At 45.3% G+C, this 20037-nt stretch overlaps 1 protein-coding gene across 2 annotated transcripts in view; it reads right to left on the bottom strand.

The window, feature by feature from the left end:
• The window catches only part of EHF (ETS homologous factor), a 38952-nt gene extending 19361 nt beyond the window's left edge, over positions 1 to 19591 (bottom strand). Inside the window, exon 1 of one of the 2 annotated variants that reach the window (XM_026012935.2) lies at positions 19434 to 19591. The gene's annotated coding sequence lies outside the window, so the exon portion shown is untranslated. The remainder of the gene's footprint in view (positions 1 to 19433) is intronic. The other variant, XM_072759107.1, reaches the window with a different exon arrangement.
• Between the last annotated feature and the right edge of the window lie 446 nt (positions 19592 to 20037).

Raw genomic sequence — 20037 nt, 5'->3', positions numbered from 1 at the left:
CTCTTTGCTTCTCACTCTCAGAGAAGGAAAACCAACCCAAGGCAAACTTTCCTCTTCTTTTTCCCACTGAGCTTTCTAAAACAGTCGCCTTCAGCTGAGAAATCCAATGGGGGACTCCAGGGCAAAAACAAACAAAAATAAAAAAAAAACAAACCCTGCAGGTCCCCAGAGGGGTGGCTGGGGGAGGGAAGGGGCATGGCTCGGTCTCCTGTTTGCTCAAGGCTGGGCTTGTTCCTCGCCAGCATTTGCTCAACCACAAGCAGTAGAAAGGTTACTGTTTAACCCTGAAAGAGCTGAAGCTCAGGGCCCAGCCCAGCTGCACCGAGGAGGGAGGAGGGTGGAGGGATGGGGGCCCTTCAGCCTAGGGTTGGGGGGGGTGGGGAAGGCTTCCCTGAAATGCTTTCAGAATGATTTGCCTGCAGGGCTGTTTCCAAGTGGCCATTCAGTGGGAGCAAGACCTGCTCTGGGCCAACCACAGGCTACTCCTCAGCCAGTTGTCGGTTTCTGTTCCCCACTTCCCACAAATCTAGAAGGCAGGTTGATGTGAGGGCTAGGTGCCCTGGCTTTGGATTTGGGGAGAGGTGGGCTCAGATCCGAGGCCCCCCGCTTGTCGTGCATGACGTTGAGCAAATTCTAAGCCCACAACTTTCTGATCCTCACTTTCCCCAGCTATAAAATGAGAACAACCCCAAACTCAAAGGACTGAGGGAAGCAAATGAGGTCGTGCGTGTGGAAAGCTTGGCTTGTAACAACAAGGAATTCAATAAATGTCGCAGGACCACACAGGCCAGTTCTCTGTGACCCAACGCCCACAAGCCCCCTCCCTGGGGGCAGGTGTCTTTTCTCTCCGGGATCTCCTGAAGGTATCCAGAACGCTCTCAATCCCCCAGAGAAAGCCTTTAGGACCAGGAGGAGGCCACAGCGGCCCCATCACTACCTGCCCCCTCCCCAAGAGGCTGGCCAGTGCTCCCCAGCCCTGCTGGCACCCCCTTTGCTAGGGAAAGCAGCCAGCACAGCGAGGGGCCCTTTTTTACAGGGCACCGTAAATGGTTACTACTCATAAAAGAGTTTATGTGTCTTAACCCTTACTGAGTCAGAGTTCACTTGAGCTCACCCAGGCTTGTGAGAAAGAAGGTCAGCGTCTCCACCGTCTCCACCGCCCAGGCGGGCCCAGAAGGCCCAGGGGGGTAGCTGCAAGCCTCCCCCCCAGGCCCTACTCCCTCCAAGGCCCAGTTCCTCAGGTGGAAAATGAGGACATTTGCCCCCCACGGACAGCCTCCCAAGAGTCTTGAGGACATCAAATGAGATAATAGATAATAAATGTGCCTTGAGAATTGTAAAAAAGCATTATTAGAAGCAACTCACCCACACTCCCATATACACTAATGTAGACTTTCTACGGCACAGAGCGATTACTTTATGGGGTATAAAAAGCAATCCTTTTAATTAAAAAGTTGGGGGATTTTTTTAATGCTCCCCTCAAGCTTCCCAGTTTACCCACAGCATAGTTTTTATTGTTTGTTTAAGAAAAGGTATCGCGTAGATACAGGCAGAGACTTTGGAACCTTTGAGGTCTGGGTTAGAATCCAGACTCCCCGTCTATAAGCCATGTGACCTTGAGCATGATAACCTTTCCAAACTCAGTTTTCTTTTCTTTTTTTTTTTTTAAGATTTTATTTATTTATTCATGAGAGACACAGAGAGAGAGGCAGAGACACAGGCAGAGGGAGAAGCAGGCTCCATGCAGGGAGCCTGAAGCAGGACTCAGTCCCAGGACCCCAGATCACGCCCCGAGACAAAGGCAGACGCTCAACCACTGAGCCACCCAGGCGTCCCTCAAGCTCAGTTTCTTCTCTGGCCTTAGAGGGGCATGAGGGGAGTGACGATGCCCTGCTTTGAAGGATGAATGATCTAATGGCCTTGAAGATGTCTAGTCCAGAGGGGCACACATGCCCTCAAATTAGAAATCAGTTTCTTCCCCTTTCTTTAAATACCGCTTCTAAAGGTGTTTCTCCAACATGGTTAAGTTCTTCAACTTAAGAGCCTGAATAGGAATGATTCCACCTTTCAAGTCAAAAGCAAGCAGGGAAAAGAACCCCCTGGTTCTCCTCAGCCACCCGTGTTGGGGGTGAGAAGCAAACTTTCTCAGCGTCTGCGTAACTACCATCCTGGGCTGGGAGGGCTCTGGGGCCGTCAGGTACATTGCAGGATGTTAGCTGCATCCCTGGGCTCTGGCCACCATGTGCCAGACACAGACCCCTCCAGCCCCCTCCCCACCCCCCACATGTCCCCTGGGGCCAAATCACCCCCAGTTGAGAACACTGGTTAAAAGGGAGCCCGTGGAGGCCGCAGCTCAGGCTTTGATCATGCTGGCGTGGTGACCTTGGGCTGTCTGCTAGCTTTTCTGAGCTGTTGTGTCCTCTCCTGGGAAACAGGCATGGCCTTAGTACCTACCACAGAGGTTTGCTAGAGGATTTAAAAAAGATAAGGGGCTTTAAAGCCCCCAGTGCAGTGCTTGCTATAGAGAAAGAGTAATTGCCTCAGAAGTGGAGGCGAAGAAAATGCATGGGGAATCCAGGCACCTTTGTCTAGTCCTAGGTGCCGTGTGTCCCGGGAACACAACATCAGTTGTGACTTGGGCTGTTACAAACTGCACACACACACACACACACAATCTGTGCATTTTATTTCAAATTCAAAGTAAAATGCAATGTGCATTATCCAGAACTTTTTTTCACCTGCATTCTCTTATCCCTTCCTCCATGGGCAGCAACAGTCAGAGAGAATGGTATTTGACTGCACCCCCAGGGACTGAGCGGACTTCCTCATTCACCCAGGACATCACCCTGGATAGGTGATGCATAGCAGTTTGTTTCTTTCACTCTCTTTCTTTCTTTCTTTCCTGTTTTTTAAAGATTTTTTTTTTCAATAATCTCTACACCCAACACAGGGCTCAAACTCACAACCCCAAGACCAAGAATCGCATGCTCTTTCAACTGAGCCAGCCGGGCATCCCCTAGCCACTTGGTGGTTTCTAAGACTGACACTTCTGGAGATAGGAGTTGTTCTTTATTTGAAGAGGAGGAGCCGTGCGTGCTGCCCAGTAGACCGTACAGATGCATGCCTCATGCTAGCCTCCCAGTCAGGACCTATTTGACCTGAGGCATCAATTCCCCTCCAAATGATGAGCCACTAGGGTTTGGCCAATCCGCAATGCAGTTTTACAGAGACAGCACCTGCAAGGTGCTGGGGTGGCCACAGTCTGGGTTCTGGGGGGCGAGACAGACCACTTTCTGCTCCCCATTTTGTTAATGGGAAGCTGATGGTAAAACACAAACCACCACAGTGCCTCAGTTCCTAAGGATTTAGACCATTTCTGTGCCACTCACACAGAGACAAGTCACTCTCCTTGTGGCCAGTCCTCCTCCAGACTTCCATCAAAGGCTAAGTTCCCATCTAGCTTGACCGCCATGCAGAGGGTAGGGCAGGGGGCGGGGAAGGGGGGTAGCCAATGGGTTAACAGGGTGACGATGGAACACTTGACCTAAAGTTTAAGAGTCTCACATTTTGGCGGCTGCTCAGAGATACACATGGGAGACGGTGGGGCCTAGCCACAGAGACTGAATCTCTCCTATATATGCAAGGTGTGAGGAGCACCAGACCTAGCTTCTCATTGCTCCACGTCTCGAGAGTGGCTCTTAAGAGGAAGAGCTCATGCCTCAGATGCTAAGGGTTGAAATCTTGATTCTGAACCTTGGCAGGCTGTGTTGACCTCAGGGAAGCACTATTTTCTCTAAAGCCTCAGTTTCTCCATCTGATGAAAGAGTGTGGGGGCGGGGAATAGAGCTAATAAATAGTGGGGGGAAATGTGTGAGTAAAGTGAAGATATCTGTAAAGTTCTCATGTATTAGCTCGGACACGGTGAGTGCCCCCCACATGTCAGCTCTAAAGTCTGTCCCCGAGTCTCTCTTTCAACTGTGTTCGTTGGCTTCAAGGACACTCTTGGGGTCAGGGTAGACCCTTCAGAGGCAGGACAGTATAATGCTTGGGAGCTCCAGGCTCTGGAATCAGGCAAACATGGTTCACATCCTGACTTTGCCAATTTACAGATGGGGCAAGGTTGGACAAGTTATTCAGTTTCTCTGGGCCCTAATTTTCTCATTTATAAACTGGGGATGATATGAAAAGGGTTGTTGAAAGACAAAATGAGACGATACCTGTAAAATCCTTGGAAAAGTGTTCCACACATAGTGAGTACTTGGTGAATATTAGCTGCTTTTTTATCATTATTACTATTATTATTTATTGTGTTATTACTAGGATTTTATTGAATCTCCGAGGACAAAATTGACAGCCGAGTTCATTTCAAGCAAGGCCTGGAACTTCTACCATCTATACAACACTTTGTAATTCTGGCTTTGGCTGGCACAGTCACGTTCAGGCGGGATCACCCGCCTCCCCACCTCCCATTCCGGGGCTGCTGTGTGGAGATGCTATGAGGCTGAGCTGTGAACCACACCTCTTGGCCCCTGCTCACAGAAGCCGTCCTGTGCTCCTCAGGACTCAGTGTCCGCTCAGGGACTAAAAGCCATCCCTCCTGCTCCCCTTCCTCCCTGCAGACACACCATGCTTGGGGCTGCCAGGAGCAGTGGCTCTGCATTCCCGCCTCAGCCTTGCACTTTTCACACAGTTTGCAGGTGCAAAGGGAAGCAGCACGTCTGAAACATATCATAATATGCTCAGGGAGGAATGTGTTAGTGGCTTAAAAGCTGAGCCATGATACTTCAGCCATTAAAATAGACCTATGCATATATACATATATGCACACAAATACACGTGTACGGACATGTATGCCATACATACATACATATGTGATATAAATACTTTACCTAAGACTCAATAAAGGTATTTTTCTTTTATATTTTGGACATAAACTGGCCCATAATTATTTTCTTCCTCCACGTTAGAGCTCAGGACAGAAAGTTGGTTTTCTCTGTGAGGGTAAGAACACACCAGGAGCAAGAGAAACTCAGGCTTGGCCTGAGTTTCCTGTCTCCAGTCCCAGAGGACTGAGAGTCAAAGTCACGGTCTGCCTTCATCCTCTTCACGTCTGAAGAGGGTGGCCAGAGAGAGTCTCTATCCTACAAAGTCCCTTTGCACAAGGAACGCCCAATTACTGCAACACTGGGATTCGAGCTTGCAGGGACAGAAAAGCAATGGGAAGGAGGCACCACTGTGACTCTGGCAGGGAGCTGACACCATGCAAATGCACCCCCAGAACCCAGAAGGTATGCCCAGGCTCAAGGCCCCCGACAAGGCCAAGGATGGCTCGACTGCCCACTCTTCTTAATCATAGAGAGAAAAATCTGCCAGCATTGACAAACGCAACCCGGCTTGGCTCTGAGGGGGGTATGTCTTCGGCTCTGTGGTGGTGCTACCGAGATCTAGGACTGAACACCATGAAAACAAACAAACGAGCAGATAAATAATAGCTATACTATAGTAGCTAGGGCTTATTGAACACTTAAAGTGTGTGAACTCTGGGCCGATATCTTCAAAGCGTTATCTCAGGCAATACGCACAATAACTGTAAGGCATGATGTCATTTATCAGATGGCCTATCTAAGGCTCAGAGAGGTCAGGTAACTTGTTCAACATTACACAGCTCAACAAGAATTGAATTCTTAGCTAGAAGAGACCTAGCAACACACCCTGGGAACTGAGCCATTTTCTACGGAGAGGAGGGCGCTTTGCCAGAGAACAAAGTTGCCTTCAACCCATCCTCACCACCATCCCCTTTCCATACACAGTCACATCTGGGGCCTTGCACCTTTCTCAGGCTTCTCCAAGATTATAAAACTCTCTGGTTCATTCCGTCACGCAGGGACCCCGATTGAGCCCCTCTTCCCTCTTTGTCGGATCAACCCGAAGCCATGCCTCTTGGCAGTATATCAGAGGGATCCTTTAGAATGAAAGAATAGGAAGCTGCCTTCATTTTGCCACTTCATAATATGCTCAGGGAGGAATGTGTTAGTGGCTTAAAAGCTGAGCCATGATACTTCTTCAGCCATTAAAATAGACCTATGCATATACATATATACACACAAATACACGTGTACGGACATGTATGCCATACATACATACATATGTGATATAAATACTTTACCTAAGACTCAATAAAGGTATTTTTCTTTTATATTTTGGACATAAACTGGCCCATAATTATTTTCTTCCTCCACGTTAGAGCTCAGGACAGAAAGTTGGTTTTCTCTGTGAGGGTAAGAACACACCAGGAGCAAGAGAGCAAGGCTTGGCCTGCATTTCCTGTCCCCAGTCCCAGAGGACTGAGAGTCAAAGTCACGGTCTGCCTTCATCCTAACAGCTTTATTCGGTCAACCACATCATCCCTGAACTGCCACAGAATTGGCTGCCTTGTGGGTATTTTTACTCCTCAAGCCAGAGGAGCAATTAGACATTTTAAATAATTACTTCTGTGATGACAGTGATATCCAGACCATTCTCAGTCCTTAATCAAAGTTACCAGCAGGTGAATTCACAGCATTTGCCCTAAGGATATTGCAATAGCTTTCTGACTTCCTATTTCAATCTGTCATTTAAAAAAAAAAAAAAAACTACTCCCAAAGAGGAGAAAAGAAAATCCATGTAGATGTGAAATTTAACTGAATGTAAGGCGGGCAATAATTCGTGTTTTCCAAATGAATCAAAATGTGAATCAAGCTTGGGGAATGTATTTGATCCTCTCGGGATTACATCACAGGTAATTTCATACCCTCATAATGTGTTTTGAAATAGACATTTCATGTTCCCAGGGGCAACATCTGAAGTATTATTCCTGGGCTTTCAAGCGTTTTCATGAGTGATGATGCAGTGTTGGGAAGCCAAGTGTTGATCCATTATAGATACACTTTACTGACTGTAAGCCATTTGGAAATATACATATTATGCTGATCTTTATCATTCTTGGTGCCAGACCCAGACAAAATGCAGATACTGGCAGAGGACAGGCAACAAAGTTGATCAAAAGACTAGATTGCCTTACATGACCTCCAGGGCCCTTATCAGTCCTTTTCAGATGTGACAAACTAAGAATAGGGCAAGCTTTGACTCTTAAAAGGTCATAGAGCTATTTGAAACTCACCTACCAAAAATGCACATTCATCCATACATTGCTTTGCATATATTTTGTGGGTTCCAGACCCTCTGAAGACCATCTCTAAAGACCATTGACACCTACAGATCTATGAACACCATGGATCTTTCAGAAATCTCTCTGACACTCACGTTGGATTGAAATTTAAAGAAAACTTTGTAGTAGAGTTAGGGTTAGGAGACATAAGTTTATTCAGACCTATGACAGAAAGCCTCAGAGATTTTATTCTTGTCCTCTTCCTTAGCATGGGTATTGCCCTATTCCCCTATCCTCCCCTACGGTGACACCAGGAAGAGCCCCATTGTCCCTCTCCATTGACAGCTGAAGTAGGAACCTGGCTACATCCCACAGGGCCATTCTGGACCTCTGTTGGGCAATACAGTAACAAATTCACCATTTTCCCCACATCAGTATCTGTCTCCCTGCTAATCCCCTTTCTCTTTTCTAAAACCAAATAATCCTAAAATAGAGAGGAAGTGAATAGTGGAAGAAAAAGAGGCCTCACTTCCTATTACAACCATAGGGCTCTGTAGGTCTTTGGAAAGGCACCGGTGTGGAGGCTGGCACATAAGGGACTACTCCTAGGGTGCTTATTTTCCAACCAAGCTGAAGAGGCCATACAGGTGCTTCTCAAAGTTCAATCTATAGACTACCTGTATCATCATCATCACCTGGAGGGGTTAAACTTCAAGTTTTCTGGGGTCCCACCCCAAACCTGTGAACCAGAATCTTCATTTTAAAGAACCTCCCTTAACCAACCCTTAAGCACTCTCATGGTTGAGAGCTTTACCTACTTGCCTTCCCTCGGTTTTCAAACTAAGATAACTGACTCCAAGAGATATTAACCTTGAAGGAAACATCTATGAATGGAAATCCTTATAAAGTCAAAGACAACGCACTCAATCCAGAGAACTCAAGCTCCAAACCGTCTGTGGAGTCTGTCACCAAATTATTTACCAACTTGAAATAAAGCAGTTCCTACTGCTCAGTACCACCAAATTGTGAAATTCAACAATGCTCAACTGCTCACAAGTATGAGTCTTTGAATGCTGAACAAACAAATCTGGCCTCAGAACACAGCATTTGCCAAGGATTTTTACGACAATCCCTTCCATCCAGAGAATCTCGTGGCTGGCTGAGTCACCCCTTACCCAATCCCACCCCCATCTCAAGCCTTCAAAAGATGACTTAACCACCCCAGATTTTAAGCCACCTACTCAAGAAAATTGATGTCTTAGCCTTCAGTGGAGAGAAATGGTCAAGAAGTGCTTGTCTTGCTAATATAAATATTTATTCATCCTCTCCAGTTAACATATATTTATTGAATGTGTACTAGAGCTGGGCACTCTGTTAGGTGCTGGGGACACAATGATGAACGCAACACAGATGCCGCCCTGCCCTGATGGACTATTCAGCAGACACAGCTTCCAAAACAACGGTAGCTCTTTCCAGAGTCGTCTGAGCTCATTCCCCACCTCCTGTTGGGGATTTAGTGAAGCCAGTGCAGAGGGAGCCAGGCAGCCTGTTGGCCTTTGGAAACAACCAATCTTGGAAAGAACTGTGACTATGTTTGAAAGCAGGACCGGTCCCCTTCTGTCCGGCAACCCCATGCTCTTGCCTTCACAGAAAACCCTTACTAAGACATCGAGTTGGCAGACAGAATAATGTCCCCGAGTTTCACAAAGCAACCTCAGCCAAAACCAATCTCCACTCAGGACAGAATAAAGTAGTAAGTTGTCTGGATGGTTGATTGTCTCTCCCTGAGACAATGGCGTGTTTATGTGTGGGAGGGTGAGGAGCAGGTTGTTAACATAAAACCCACCGTAAACAGAGCTGTTAATTCAGTTGCTGGCAGGGTCTTCTGTTATCTTCTGAATACCTCCCAGAGGGTATAAGCCCTACCTTTTCATTTGAGTTGGCAGCAGAGTTATTTTTTTGCACCTGTTGCTCTGCTCCAATAACAACGCAGTTAAGCATTGATTTGTTGGAAAATAAACAGAAAAAAGCAAAGAAAGGCATCTGCCCAAACAGCCTGAGCTGGTTTGACTGAGCATTCATGCCAATTTGTTTTTCCTATAAAAACCAAAGAAAAACCTGTGCTTTCAGTTTGGATGCTGCCTCCCCACTCCCTCTGAAGAAAAGGAGGTATCAAATAGACCGGCCAGAGCTGGCAGGGCCAAGAAGCCAGAAGACACTGTACTTTTCCATTGGCTGGCTGTGTGAGGGCACTGAGGGGTGTCCGAGATCTGCAGAATGACATGGCCAGCCTCCAGTCAGCCCAGGTTAAGATCATGAATCAGATTAACAGGAGCAGAGAAGGGGCTGCCAGGATATGGTCGAAACCCAAACCACACTCTTCCCAATGGTTGACTTCTGAAAGTCAACATGGCTCAGGGAATAGGTGTGGTCTACAGGTAACCTAAAGCAGAGACTCAAGCGTGCCGAGTCTCAGTCTAGCCTCTCCCACAGGCTTCCTACGTCCAGCCCTGGGCAATAAGCAGAATTGGAAAACCTCTGGTTCCTGGACCAGTTTTTCCACAGGAGAAGTGAGGCTAGCCATACCTACCTCAAAGGTGGGCTGTGTAGACTCACTCATGTCCTGCCAAGTGACTTGAGGTCCCACGTCCCAGGTAGAAAGGATCTGAGATGTTCAGGGTGTGATTTCTGCATTAATTCAAGCATCATTGCACTCCCTTTCTCATTAGTTTGTCGATATCACATGATGAGCTCAAGCCAGAAAGGGTCACAAAGAGCTAAACAAATCACTCAAACGCAGATCACAACAACACTAATTAAGCAATGGCATCATCACCCAGTCTTCAACACGCACAATCAGGGAAAGCCTCTCAATGTCTCTTTTCAAGCCCTGAGAAGAAAGCACGGGACATGGGCAATGTGTGATGTTCCCCTAGATTACCACCTTCCCTTGGCTTTCTCTCAGCCATTGGGTATCAATTATCACCAAACCATTGGCTTGATGGGGGAGTCACAGCAATCAGGGGAGGCCTCAGAAATGCTGCTTCTCAAGGAGCATTAAGAACAGGGTGTTCCGACAGGGGAGGGACATGGCTGGCTGAGCATTCCCCAGCATTCTTGTCATGAGCAGGGCAGGGAGTGGAGTGCCTCGGAACCAAACCGGGCAGCCAGAAAAATAAAAGATTTAACAACACCCTCAGTTGACTGAAAAATAAATAAGGCCAACTGTGCAGGAATGTGGGAAGGGTGGAGAGAGGTAAGAGGTGGGGATTGGAGCCAGGGAGGGATGGGATGGACTGCAACAATGGATTTGACCATTTTCAAGATTCAAGTTTCTTTCCAGGAAAAACCAAGACACTCCAGCAAAGAAAGATCAATAGCCACTAAATGGAATCTCACAGACTAATTACAAAACAACAACCAAAACTATGACAGCGATGATAGTTTCTATTTATCGTACATTCCCATTGTGCTAGGAATTGAGCTAGGCTTTACATAAATGATCTCATTTAATCCTTGACATAACCCCTGGAATGATACTAATATTATCGCTATTTTACAGGTGGGGAGGCACAAGAGGTTAAGCAACTTACCCAGGGGCACAGGACTAGTAAATGGACTGGATATGTTACAATAAATATACTGGGGAGTTGACAGGGGTGGAGTGGGGGCGGGGGGGGGGGCAAGGAATGACAGGATATGCAAAATAGTTCTCTGTAACTGAAAATGGATCCTTGTATTTCTTTCTTTTTTTTAAAGATTTTATTTATTTATTCATGAGAGACACAGAGAGAGAGGCAGAGACACAGGCAGAGGGAGAAGCAGGATCCCTGCAGGGGCCCAATGTGGGACTGGGTCCCCGGACCCGGGATCCCACCCTGAGCCAAAGGCAGACGCTCAACCTCTGAGCCACCCAGGTGTCCCGGATCCTTGTATTTCTGAAGCAGAAGAGGATATCTTTTAAAACACCACACTTTTGTTTTGGAAATTGGGATCCTTTAAGAAGGATGGCTCCCATCTTTTTTTCCCTAAGTGTGAATAGGAGGCACACCAGTCTTCCCCGTGCCCAACTATAAAACTCCCCTTTGGTGGCCATCAGTCCCAATGCTACAGAAGCAGCAGTTCATGGCCACTCCAACCCATCTATCAAAACTTTAGTCTGGCTTCTTATTGAAAATCCCGGATTGACTCAGGGGTTGGGCTTGGCTGCTTGAAGCCACCTCAGACTTATTAGCAATGATAAAAGAGCGGTAACAATAACAAGGAAAAAAAAAACCATTGAGAAGTTAAGGGGAAATTATGGCTCCTTTGGCAGAGCACCTGATGCCTGAGCCATCACACATGGATCCTGATGATAGACCTGCTGTGTTGTAGACATCACACCGATGAGAGAGAGACTGTGGGTGTCTTATTGGGAGCCTCAATTCCATCACTTTGATAAATAAATCTAGGAAAGTTCCTCCTTCTTTTACCACGTCCACGACCCTGGAACAATTTGTAAAAACATAGCTGCAAAATGCAGACAGAACCTCTAAGATTTATTCCATGATCATCTTTGGACATGAGAGGCAACTTCTATCTGAATTTCCTCACAGTTTAGAGGATCTCCTCTTTAGAAGAAGCAGGGTCTTCTTTTTGCACAGATAATCACTAAATGACATTAGGCAAGAAAGCAAAGTTCATTCATATCACCTCCCTGCAAGAATGATAGACTCTTGGCACACCTGGTCTCATTTTCCCTTCCAGAACACGCTTTGCTCTGCTTCTCCTAGCTCCCTGTCCATGTAGTAAGTCCCCCTGGAAAATAAAAAATGAAAAAACCCAACAGCAAGATAAGCAGTTCCCTACCAGAAAGATTTTCCAAGGAATCAGGTACCTTCCAACCAGTTATTCAGCTATTCCTCCAGTTGATTTGGAGGAAAGAAACCTTTGACATTCAAAAAAAAAAAAATCATAAAACTCACCAACTCAGAAACTACAGCATCCCTCTTTGACAGGCCTAAGCTTTCCACCAAAGGTCAGCTAGATGAGTAAGGGGGATCTCCAAGCAGATTACCAGCTTCCAGTATCAGGAGTCGTCACATCTCACAACTTCATCACATCTAGAGACCGACCAAGCTACAGAATTTGCAGGGCTCAGTGCAAAAGGAAAACGTGAGGCCTCATTTTCAAAAGCTGTTGAGAATTTCAAGACCATAACAGCAGAGCATTAAACCATGCCCAAGGCCCTTCCAAGTGTGGAGCACTGTGTACCCAGGACCCTGGCCCTGTCCAGGGGTCAGTCCCATCCTTTGCCTTCACCTGCAGCAATGCTCTATCACCGTGCGGAGCAGGGGGAAATCTTTGTCTTTGCGCCATGAATGACCTCCTGAAGTCATTGATAGTATTAAACAAAATATGACATTGAACATGTCTATAATAACACCTGGCTTACAGCAGGCATCCAACAAATGCTGGCTGTTATTACTATTATCATTATTAATTATTATCAATCATTATCTTCATTATGCCAAAGTCCCTCCGCAATCCAGAGCCTCCACAGGCAAAAGCAATGAGTGTGGGAAGAACATATATGCTTCTGTTTTGACGGAGACCGTCTATTAGCCGATGTCATTCAGAAATCATTTCATTGGCCCCAAGCAAAGAAAGGCTAGGAACCTTTCATTTATATACATGGACCCATTTTGCAGTCTGGTGAGACCTGTGGATCCCTTCTCAAAATAATGCTTTCAAATGACAAATTAAAATAACAAGATTAGAAAGGAAATTTATATTGAAATACAATTCTCAGTATACTTTTTAAAATTAATGTGTGACATCATAATAATATATGTGCTTCTTGACTAACACATTAAATAAGAACATCTAGCGCAGGTCGAATGACCTCCATGAGGTCAAAGTAGTGATGAACATAGATATTTTGAGACATCGGCAACTGGTGTAACATGATATGAAAATGTCTATTAATCTCTCTTGGTGACAGTCACAGCTAATGCTACTGGAGAGTCTTGCCTACATTTACATTGAGAGAAAATGTTAAATTTTAGCCAGATTATTAAGAATAAAAGCATCATTCTTCTACACACCCAATTTCACAAACTCCCTGAATTTTTTCCATGGACATCAGGAGCCTCTTGGATCCCAGGTTAGTCTTGCTGTTTTATTAACAGCAAAGACTGCCTGGTCAACTCAAATAACTTCTAGAAACCACTTCCATGTGACTACGAGTGTCATTTGAACAATTTACCAAGAGGCCGACCCCATGGTGTCTTGGCAATTTTTTTGAAGCCCCTAGAATGCCAAGGGTAGTAGTCAGTATACATCTGGAGACACTATCAAGAGTTTTAGGGGTGGGCAATGGTATATGATGTGGTGGTTAGTCAAATGACCTGCCTGGAGGGGAATCAGTTTCTTCTGGAGGCCCCTGACATGCCAGGCATCAAGACACATGGATAGGAACATGCTGTGTGCCCACACCAGGTCTTCCTTGGAACTCCTATAAGTTGTGGTTTGAAGCCAGCTCAAGACAAGCTCAGTTTCAAGGTTCTTCATTAACATAGTTCATCCCATGTCCCTGCTGCCCACCTTCTCCAGTGAAAACCTTATTGCATATTTTCCCCTAGGTCACAGTGCAGAACCAATGTTGATCGCTTTGAAAAACAAAATTCCAGAATTATTCATCCAGTCTGATCCATTCGAGACTCTCTGAGAACACCCATGTTGAGGACTTACCCTCAATTTCCATTCGATAAATTACTAATTGTTTACTCACAAGCATTTGTCCAGGTGTTTTCATATTTTTTTGGTTTAATTTAATCCTGACAACAGCCATGTGCAGATGCTATTAACCTCATTTTCCAGATGAGGAAACTTAGTTAGAGCTTATATAGCTCACCCAAACTCACTCAGCTACTCAGTGACAGAGTCAAATCTGAACCCAGGTACTCTGACACTAAACCTGATATTCTCTGTACCACATTCCAGCTGCTTCCAGGCAACAAAAAACTCACAGCCTCCTGCTCATTCAGACACACCAGTGGCCAAAGTCTACTGTTCATCAACGTTGTTTAACCCACAGCCTTCTAGTTGGTGGGAATTAAGATGGGTCAAAGGTGAGCTAAGTGCTGTCTGAGTTTCTAAGTGAATATTTGATGGAACTTGGGACCAAATCTAAAGCCCACTGCAAAGACAGAACAAGTCTGATGAGTAGTCCCCACGAAGGCAGCACCGGAAATAATCTTCACCTTCCAGACCTCACTAACCTCATCCACTAGAATATATCATTCGCCCTACTGAGGGAGTATTTTCAAAGGTTCCCAAGAGGGATCCCAAAATAATCTCTACAAGACATCCATGGTCTCCAAGCTCCATTGTCATGTACAAAAAGTAGAAGGTCCTCTTTTTATTCCAAAAAAGACCCAAAAGACTTTTAGAAGAAGTTTGTATCAAGCTGATAAAGGGCTGGCAGAGTGACGGAAATTTCTCTTATCCATAGTTGGGCCAAGGAGGGCCCAGCCCCCAGGATTGCTTATTGTGTGTCTATGACATAGAGTGAGGGGGAAGTGAGAAAAGACACAATTTTAAGGTTATCACAATCACAACGACGTCAAAAGAAGTGTGCATTTAGATGAGGTCATTCAAAAGTAAAAATAAGTAACTATGTTAAAATAATGGGGTTAATGAGGTGGTCTATTAATGTAATAATCAAAACATTATAGTAGGCATGTAGGTTCCTTTTTATTTTTGGCTTTGTTTTCCTTAGAAAACATGTTTTTTTCTTTTAGTATATGTGCTGCCAATGCAAGCACGGAAAACATGTTTTTATATGCGCACCTATGCTGGCCATATTTTAAAATAGGCAGACACTCTTAATAATGATGAAGATGCTTCTAAGAAAGGCAGGGAAGGAGGCTGTAGGGGCCAGGGTGTGCAGGAAGATTGGAAGAGAAGAGATAACATGAATCCAATGAACCAGAACAAGGGGCCCAGCCCATAAAACAAACCAAAGACAGAGTGTGGCTAGGAGTGAGCGAAATCCATTTTCAAAGGAGTATTTTCCAGGATGTCTCTTTTAAAACAAGGCCAATTAAACCCCCTGGAGCCTCTTTAAATGGGCCACTCTGTTTGACTCTGTTGCAAGCTCTGGTTGCTCTAGATTCAGGCCGAAACCCTCTGACAACACCATGTCTCCAGGTTGGCTGCCCAGTGGCTGGGCCAGCCTTGCTCTCCTGATTATGTCTTGGTTCTTCCTTGAGGAGAAGTGAGTCCATATCCATCCAACTACCCAGTAATCCACTGACAATCAGTGAAGCAAGGTGATTAGTACCCCACAAATGGAGTAGATTCCACGGGTGCCTAAATTTTTTTAGCAGGCTGCTTTGGGTGTTTTATAGAAGATGTCATTAGAGTGCCAGCTTGTGTACAGCCGACTGCTCCCTGTGGCCACAAAACAGTTGGTTTCATCCACTTCTACACTCCCACCAACTCTGGACACATGAGACAAATTGATAAAGATGAGATGTTGTCATGGGACAGACGCTGATACCCTTAATAAAGACTCTAGGAAGCCGGTCTTAGTATCTCCACCAGACATATGCCTTGAGCCAAGTTCCAAAGACCTTAAGAAAGCCATGGAAGGGCTCCTACGGATCTCTTTCCTGGCTCATCCTTAGGAGGGTAGCCCCTACCCCTACTCAGCTGTTGTAGACTCCAGCTAAACCTGACCTCTAGGCTTACCTGCTTTCTCCCAGTCATCAAAATCTGAAGGCAGAAACAGATCTTAAAGATAATCGGATTCAAACTCCTTTGTCTATATGAAGAAACTAAAGCCCAGATAGGTGGAATGTGCTGCTGTGTGCACACAGCTTTGCCAGGGCTAGAAAACCAGGTCTCCTGACTGCCGGTCCTGTGTACTGCCTTGTGCACACTGTGCTCTAATCATTCAAAAATGTAAGTCTGAAATTCTTCAGGGAAGATTCTTGAAGAAATATCCTTTTATTCCCCCTCTGAAGCCCAATGGATTTTTTATCAAATAACTCTGAGGGATCCATGGAAATTTCCACTCCAACGCATCTCAGCTTCCTGATATCAATGCCATTTGGCTTGAATGTACGTCCCATCCTAATAGTAGCTACTGTGGGAGCCATTCTCCCCACTACACTATTTGTCCCTGCACAGCCCAATAGTTTGGTCCTTCAAAACTCCATCTAGGGCACCTGGGTGGCTCAGTCACCTAAGTGACTGCCTTTGGCTCAGATCATGATCCCAGAGTCCTGGGATTGAGCCCCACATCAGGCTCCCTGTTCTGCGGGGAGCCTGTGTCTCCCTCTCCCTCCACCTGCTGCTCTCCCTGCTTGTATTCTGTCAAATAAATAAGATCTTACAAATCAATCAATCAATCAATCAATCAATCAACAATAAAATAAAATCAAACCCCATTGAACAAACATAATAGTCACCTATTTCTAACAAGAGCCCATCACCTACACCATAAAACAAATCATATTATTTAAAAATCATATTACTAGAAAGTAGACAAGAAAGCACTAAATAAAATTTATCATAGTCCCCATATCTTCAATTATTCAGCAACAGATTTAAAAGAACACTGGCAAGACATGACTGCTGTCCTCCCTCTGTCTTCAGATGCCAGTCCCCTACCGCAGCCTCGGTTTACTCAAGCTGAAAGCCTCTGGACTCCATCAGTTACCCAGTAAAAAAGCCAGGGTGAGAATGCATAGTCTCGAAACACAGAGCTCACAGTGGACTCCATCCCTCTGATCAGAGCCCCATCCACAACAGAAACGACTGTCATTTCAGTTTTGTCAGAAAGAGATCTCAAACAAGAGAAACGGGCTGAAACAGCTGCAAAAAGGTGTCACCAAATATCAAGTTCCAGGCTCATATTTGGTTTCTTAAAACCATGGCACCACTCCTCCAACTCCTTAGCAGTTTCTGCCGTGGTATACTTGGTATCCACCCCACCCCACCCCATCTCCCAGAGGTCTCTCAAAATCACATCTGATGGAAAGGGCATAGAGATGCCTCCATCTGACAAAAGGGAAACAGACTGAATGGCTTTTTAATGATTTCTATAAACCTCTCTGCCTGTGCCTGCTGCTCTCCCATTGAGCAGGGCTCTCCCACTGGACTTTCAGGCAAGGGAGGTGGTCTAAAGCATACAGCTTGGTGCTAAAATCCCCTAACTTGGGAGGTAGCGGGAGGAAGAGGAGGACATAAAACATTACAAGATTCTAGAAAGTTAAATTCGACGTCCTAGAAGTGAACTTTGGCCCAAAGCACTCACATGCTGACTTAAGACCTGATACGTTTCCTTCCAGTTTCCAATTAGCTAATTGACTAACCTCTCAGTTTCCTTTTTGTCTCAGCCTCTCAAGGGGTCAAAAAGACATTGGAAGAGGTGATTTAATGGGAGCATAAACACAGGAACATAAGTGTGAATTTAGGGTTTCTCAGAGGTCCTGAAAGACCCAAGACATTTCCATTTGGGGGAGAGAACTCACAATATATCAAAAAAATGGAAAAAGAAAATTTAAAAAAAATTGAATTTAACAAATAGATGCTTTATAACACAAAGATAATTGGATTTGAGCTCTTCTGTACATATGTGGCCTGAATCAAATCATTGCCCTGCCCACAGTCACCCTAGAAGGGACCTGACAAGTGCTGCCACCCTGAACAGCAACACGAGAGAACCTACAGCAGTTCCTCCCTCCAAGTTATTTTCTTTTAAAATGCCTCTGTAAAATACTTCAGAAATGTGAAGACGGATTGTCTCTATTACATTTGCTGTTTTTTTCAAAAGTGATCACAGACTCCTCGATGACCCTCATTTCAGGTTCCCGTGGATTTTCAAATCTATCCCCATCAACCATTAGCAGTTGGTGTAGAAACAATAGATTCCACACAACCGTGGGTTATAAGAACGTGGGATGGATGACTTCTTTCATAACCTCAGAATTCTAGATCTCAAAAAGAAGACAAGGGAAGCCTTGAACAAACTCCAAAGACAGCTGTTAAAACTATTCTTGAGATCTTTTCAGAGACATTTTCTGGTGGCACCTCTTACCTATGAAGTGCTCCATAACGACTTCATCTTTCCTATTGCAAATCAACGTGTCCCCTGACCTCAGTGGCATTAGCACATGGCCACTCGTGATCCCTGACCATCCTTTTACACAGCGAAAGGCTCTGTCTGAACACATTCTCACCCCCATACCTGCAAAACCAATTCCTGACTTAGTCCTTCCATTGGGAAGTTCTCAGTCCAAACCCTCACTTTCTCCCCTTTACTGAGGTCAGTGCAGATAACTAGCAGAGACACCTGTGACGGTAGGTGCCGAGTCATCCACTTCATCTTAAACAGACACATGCTTCCACAACCCTGGGGGTAGACTAAATCTGCTCAAAGACAGATGGTGGAAAATGTGACTTTCCTGACCTGATGTTATTATTTACCAACAAGATTAATTCCACACTGTTCCCAGTTCTACCCACATGGAGGCCAACACTTCTCTACAGTGTCCAAATGAAATTAAAAGAGCCCCCGTTTTGGAAGGCATTAGACGGGGCTGATTCACATCTGCCTGTCTGGTCTTAGTATCTCATGATGGCACAGACGAAAGATGAATCTGTCCCCATTGCAATATAGCAAAATTATTTGTCATTTTTTTTCCTGGACAGACCCATTTTTAGGTGTGCAGCTCTCCCTACTTGGGCTGCCTGGCCACTTTTTCCAGTGTGGGTGCATACGCCATTGCCTGTTTCCAGCCATTTCCCAACGAGAGATTATACCAAAGTCAAATCTGCCTTTCCCTCCAACCAGTGAGTCAGAAAAATTACCAATAGCAGACATCGCTAGAAAGCGAGAACATGTGCTCTGAGCCCCAACAGCTAACCCACTTTTCATTGAGTTTTATCAGGGGCAACTATCCCTAGCTGCCTTTTTCTTTCAGAATTCAACCCAGGGAAATGGCTTTGTCACACAGATAGAGGGAAACCAGGGAGCTTTTAAATTCACAGTGGTTGGAAGTCCAGACTGAATGCAGCGAATTCACAGATCATATCCGAAGAAGCCCAGCTGCCTTCCAAAATAAAATTCTAATAGGACCCAGTGAGGTAAGCACAGGTGGGGCGAGCTGCACTTCCTGCCAGCTGCCTCCGGGAGTCTGTTTTATTTTCATCTCTCTGATTCAAGGCAGGCTTCTCTTTCCACTCAGGTGTTTGAATTCCAGATTCAAAAGAAGGTTTAAAAATAAGGACTTACCTCATTTACCTAAAGATTCTGGGTGGGAAATCCAATAGCTCTGGCTAATGGAGGGGAGGCAGCAGGCAGCGCGCACACCAGCTCCCACGGGGATAGGGAAGCAGGGGTGTTATCACGTCTGAGCCCTCATCAGAGTGAAGATAAATGCATATGACAATAATTTTAAATCATTTTGTAGGATGTTAAGCAATAAGCCACCAACCGGGAATTCCCTAAGTCACTTCCCCCTCTTCTGATTGGCTGCCGGGCTCTTTAAAAAAAATAAAATAAAGGATTACAAACATTGGCTCATTTGCATTTGGCCAACTCACACGTTAGTGTTCAAACAAAACAGGTCTAACCAGGTTATGCCTGTGTCTCAAGAACAGAGAGACGACCTGTTAATGGATGAGGAATTGATTTGGTGGTGACTGTTCTTTTCAGCTTAGAGGCTGTTTCAGGTGAAAAGCGCCATGCCAGGTCCCCAAAGACACTATCTCCCCAAAGACACGTAAAAGCAAACTAAACGGAGGCTCGTATATGGAGGAAATGATGGTATCGGGGAGTGGGGAACCTCTTAAACACCTGTCTCGTGTACTAATCTGTAGTTAGTCGACTCTACTTT

The sequence above is a fragment of the Vulpes vulpes genome, chromosome 5, assembly GCF_048418805.1.
Source record: "Vulpes vulpes isolate BD-2025 chromosome 5, VulVul3, whole genome shotgun sequence".
NCBI classification, from domain to species: Eukaryota; Metazoa; Chordata; class Mammalia; order Carnivora; family Canidae; genus Vulpes; species Vulpes vulpes.
The sequence above is the reverse complement of the archived record's forward strand: the minus strand, read 5'-3'. Positions and strand labels throughout refer to the sequence as shown.